Below are 6,027 nucleotides of genomic sequence, written 5' to 3' on the forward strand. Positions count from 1 at the left end.
TTATAAAACATATTTTTGACAACGTTGCCTTTGATTAATGACCAATTCAATGTCTGAATTTTTCAATTTTGGAATTGCTGTCAGGGAAAAGCAATTCAGTTTGCTAGGCGAACAAGCATATCTGTTTGGCATTCTATGTAAATAGAGTAAGACGTGTAATATTCAGATGGTATCAGTGCATGCTATTTTTCTTAACTCTCACCGACACAAAACTCTCACACACACAAATATACACAAAGGGCTTCTAATAGTGGAATACAAGCTATAATTCTTGCAGAGGTCCATTAGATCTCTTTTTATTGCCTGATCAAGGCAAAGTTTACATGGCTAGTGTTTTTGTAATCGGTAATACTATATGTTTACTTACCTGGACTTTGTGACACCATGTCCTAGTTTTGGCTGGTTTAAAAATACCTGTATGTTTACATATCCTCTCTATTACTTAGTTAGTTACTGTCAACCTTGTGTCTTAGAGACCACCGAGGAGGTCGAATCTTTTATCAATGGAACGTTAAGTTGTTTGCTGATGGAGTCAGTGTCTTTTGGTGAAATGACACGCCCTTATGACCCCTGAGGTCATGCGGTGTGTGTCTGGGTGGTGCGCAACTAATGCCTACAATTTCCGGGGCTCATTCTTCACGTCCATGCAGCACTGACGTATTGAGAAGATGCTGAAGTGTATTGGTTATCTCTGTGTGGTGTCTATTATTATTATTATTATTATTATTGTTTTTTTGTTCATTCTGTTAGATGACGAGGGAGCGGTATCAGCTATAACATTGCACCCTGATAACACCTCTCTCTCTCTCTCTCTCTCTCCCCCTCCCTCTCTCTCTGTCACTCACTCACTCATTCACCTCCACTTCAGCAGGACACTACTTCAGTCCACACAGACATTTCAGTTTATGCCCATTCTTTTTGTATAGTGCTAACTTATTATGGGCACGGGTTTTGTTTTCCCTCTGAGGCTGCCTTGGGTTTCCCCTGGATTGTCTCAGACCTTGTTTTTTTTTTTGTTTGTTTGTTTTCTTTTTTTAAATTTTATTTTCGAGTGCAATCTGCAAAATGTATTTTAAGAGAATGGAGAGAAAGCAGACCGAAATGTCTTTTGCTCCACTTCTGTCACTGCTGTTCCTATACTACAATCCTATAAGATGTTTTTTGTATTTGTATTTTTTTTATGCTTCAAAATTGTGTATACACATAGTATATTATATATGTAATTGCAAGTTACGACTGGGGAAAATGTATATGACGGTAATGCTCGACCTGGTCAACCTAAATAAACAGTTCTGAATTCAAAATCTTCTTTTTCATTCCGCATACTGAGCCAAGCCTCATCTGCCCGTAGCTTTAATCACAGAGCCCCAAGCTAATCTAAAATTAGGTTATAGGAGACAAGAAAATGTGAACTAATGAGTTTTTGCCTTAGAGATCATTTCTTAAACCAAAAGCATCATGTCCTCATTTTATGTTCACACTAAAACACAGAAGTTCTATATTCTTACACTTCATGGTTCAGATGCTGTGTTTCCAAAGCATTTAGTAGACACATTCTCTAACTTGGATCTGTAAGCAAAAAATGCTAAATCCATCCAAATGTCAGACTTCAACTATCAAATATGTACATAATCAGAGGAACACCCCCCCCCCCCCCCACCCCCCGACACACACACACACACACACACACACACATTTGTTAAACAAGTATTTTGTATTCAGTGACGACATAAGAAGCAAGTGAACTGGACAGAATTACACAATTACACCAGCAGGGGGCATTGTGTTTTCTTGATGCTCAGAGAATGCTCAGTATGCTCAGAGAGGAGTGTTATCTGATCAGCAGTTCACACTCCCCAGTGAGGGCTTTAGGACATACTAAACATGTACTCAGAAGTTCTTTATCAATGTCTATATTTCAGTCAGATTTCTATGTAATACTGCCTGATTTTGACAGTTGTTAGATTTTGGGAAAGCCATTTATTACTGATAGTTTACAAGGTCGAGGTGTTTCACAAACACGCCTAGAGAGAAACATGTTATCGGTATAATCCAATATTTGTAACTATGCTTTTGAAATTAAAAAAGAGAATAAACACATATTTCTGTACATTGGATGGACCATTAGTGTCAAATGGATAGGAGTATAGAATACCATGGACTGCTGATTAAAGTCATGAAACGTTTTTTTTTTTCCTCGTTATTTAAAGCAGTGTAATAAATACCAGGTAGATTCAGGTTTCCATCGCTGTGTTATTTTCTTTCCACTAACTATAATGTAATTGAAAAACTGTGTCTGTTGAATGAATGCATTTTTAATCAAAGTAAAACATACTTGATAAATATTTTTCATTATGAAAATGTGGGTAACTCTTAGCATTGTTCAGCGATGTGGAAATACTGTGAACCCCAGATGAGTCACTGTGCTTTGGCAAACAGACCACAGCAACAAGCCATCCAATCTCTCTGGGCAAACTCACACAGGCTCAATTTTCTATTGGTCCCGACCAGTCTCACTCAGAATTCATAGAGCCTTGTGTCTGGCAGAGAAACAGTGAGTTAGCATTGCTGACAGGAAGCTCTCCAAAGGGAGATCCTGCAGTACACAGGCCAGACTTGATGCCAGGCATACAAAATTATGGATAAAGATTTTAGTGAAAAGCTTTAAGTGCTACACAGAGCAGGAAAGATAGAAAAACACTGAGTGTTGTCTATGCTGTTAGCATTTTGATCATGTTGAAATAAAATTAATGTTTTGTGTTTGGTTTTTGGTTAAGGAAAAGATTTCAACAAATAGTAATGATATTTGTTTGGAAGATTAGAAGGTGGACACACGTTTTGAAAGATACAATACACGTGAGATAATCTCTTCATAATAACAAATGCTAATAAGATCCTCTAAGATTTACAACATTTTGATCGAGTTTTCTTCCCAGATGCCTGAAATTCATAGTTTTGCATTCTGAGCTGAAACTATGAATTCATCATATTGTAGGATCAGGATCAGAATGACCAGATTTAACAGTAAATATTTTATTCATTATGTACATTGTCCAGGAGTCATGACACTGTCCCAAAACATTCCGGAGTTCATAAGTTCTTCATTAAGTCCAGGACTTAATTAACTGTCTGTCTGTTTAAGTGTAGTGATTCTGACCATTTCAGAAGAAACTGCAGGTAAGACTGACAGTTGAGGAGTGGAGCACATGGAATATCTTGTCTATCCCAAACAGGTGAAAATGATGTAATGGCGATTTTTTAGACAATGTTGTTGACAGAGATTGTTTACAAATGCTTAACTCATTATTTGTTGTCAGAGTTTCAAAATCATTCTTACTCTGGAAGGTCCCAAATCGTGTTTACTGGGGTTGTGCAAATGCTCTAATTGCCAGTAATACTCGTGGTACTTGTTATTTCGCATCAAAGCTAATCAAGAATCATACTTCTTCATTTAACAGTTAATGGCTATGCACCGTTGCTTCAGATATTTATGCTTCAATTCTTTCTCTGCTCTGAACAGACTTGCACAATGTTAGGTACACTGTGTTCTGCAAATGAATGCCAGCTAAAGTGGTACAAAAAAGCCTCCCTATTAAACAGGCTCTAAGGTGGTGCCGCTGTCTGAGAGACTAAAGTGGGAAATCTTATCTAATTTGTATCTTGACTGAGCCTCCTGATTTTGTAGTCCTTGCAATCCAAAAATTTTAATTTGCTTTAGTAAGACAGAAGGAGGGTGGAGGGTTGAAGGGAGAGGCTGAAAAGATTAAATGCTGGTGTTGTGTGGGGCTGTGCTGCTCAGTGAAGGAGATGAGTTCGGAGAGGGAACTGCTACACTGACGTCTCAAATTTCACAGCGCCTTAGGAAAGTGACCTTGGCTGCTGAGCACACGCGTACAATTGATTTTCTTCTCTCTGACTCCAAGCCAAAACTGATGTTTATGTTTTTGTGGTTGTATGCATGAGAAAAGGCCGTTGGCATCATCCATGAGTGGAATTATTTCGGTAACCCCATGAGTCCAGGCCTTTTGGTACTTCAGACATGCGAATCTGAGTGTTTTTTTTTTTTTTAATCAACCTAAAATAGGTGAAACAGTTTTATCAGCGTACTTGAAGGGCAGGAAATGAAGGACTAGCGATGAAGAGGACAAACAAACGGAATGATTCTGAATTAAACTAAATGCAGTCATCTAAATGACTTCCTCATTCCTCCCCGTATCATTTACTGAATATGAAAACAATTTTATTTAAAAAAAAAAAAGATGGGAAAAGAGTTCATAACAAACATACAGAAGCAGTTTGGACATTTATTGGGAAATTGTTCCTTCAGTGTTGATTGACATAAAATTGGCATGAAATACGAAACATGTTAAAATTAGCCAACTTTGCGAACAACGATCTTATTCTAGGGGAGGAAAACAGGTTGGACAGGTTTTCTGTGGACCATGGGGCACAGCCTCTTGTTTTTTTCCCGTGTCTTCTGAGCTCCACTGGAGTGAGCATTCCAAACCACACATATGTGTCACAGATCTCTATACTGCAAACAAAAGTATCAGCAGACACCAAAGACATTATCCCACGTAAACATTTCACTATTAAATTTGAGCTTTTTGAGTTATCGGGCTCTTGTTAAAATCAGTGAAGTCACAGAGCGATGTTTAACTCTCAAACAAAAATGTACCTTTAAACGTGACCGTCCAATGTCTCGAAGAACCAATCGATATGAACAATGACCACAATGACCACTCTCTTAAGCATGCTCATTTATTTATTTATTCATTTATTTATTTACTTTATTTATTTATTTATTTATTGGCACACCACACATGTTATGCGTAAAAAGAAGCCCATGCACAATTCATAGAACATGTTACTCTGATATGAAAAGATATTCGTTTGCGTGTACTTCTGAAAAAAGTGACACCCTTAAATTTCCAAGCGATGTTTAGAACAATATTAACAGCAATTTCAGCGAGTGCGAAACTACTGCCGGGGTTCGAGAGGGAAGACCCCAGCCCCCATTCTCGTAATACAGTAGCAACCAGAAATTACCTGCACAACATTGCTTGACTCTGACGTCAGCCACCACCGCCGCCCTGCAGTGTCAGTGATTTTAAATAACATTCGATGAAGAAATGGTCCTGAGAGGACTGGCCATTTGGATTTAAAAGAAAAGCATTTTCGGGACATTGTATATGTGAAAACCGCATGAGTGTGAGGAAAATTGCTGAATCAACGGACAGAATATGGCGCGTTTACATTTGGATGAACGACCACTTATGCGGTTGTGGGAAATAACAGGAGTCTCCATCGAACGTACTGAATTGGCACTGTAGGACCAGGCTTCAGCTTCAGGGTCGCCGTTGGAATATCTAAGTAGATGAATGCTCCGTTGCAAATAAAATAGACTTTTTTCACGTGGCGTCAGGATGACAATGATCTTCAGGGTTTGAGCTTGTTCATCATTTCTGCAGTTTAAATGGAGTGTTCTTTGCAGGGTGGAGTTGCAGTCCATCGTTCAATAATGCATGTACTCTTTGATAAATGAACTAAAAATTGGCTAGCGATGTGCACGAGCTGGCTTGTGAGTGCCCTTTTGAGTGTATGTGACCTACCATGTGGCTAGCTAGCCTCATAAATTGCTTAAATTTTAATAGTTTTACTTGCTGCTGATGGTACAAAGCTGTGTTTATGCTCTGTGAATGGGACTAGCGGAAGCGTTTGGTTTACTTTCGTTCCACGTTACTGACATGGCACTAGACTAGCCAAGTAATAGGCCTGGCTAGCCAGCAAGTTGGCTAAAGGAGCTATAGTTGTATGCTAACGGGCTAGTCATAGGTTGTTTGGCTGGCTGCCATCGGAGACTCAATTAGCTAATATTGTTGATATGACGGACTAGCTGGCTACTTAGCAGTGTTCCAGGATAGCTAGCCAGGGAACAGCTTTCGTTTGAAAAACGCTTTAATATGAATTTGGTTGAAAAAGGTGTAGTTAGTATTAATTTTATGTTAAAGCTACACGACTGATGTT

The sequence above is a fragment of the Chanos chanos genome, chromosome 13, assembly GCF_902362185.1.
Source record: "Chanos chanos chromosome 13, fChaCha1.1, whole genome shotgun sequence".
Lineage (NCBI taxonomy): Eukaryota > Metazoa > Chordata > Actinopteri > Gonorynchiformes > Chanidae > Chanos > Chanos chanos.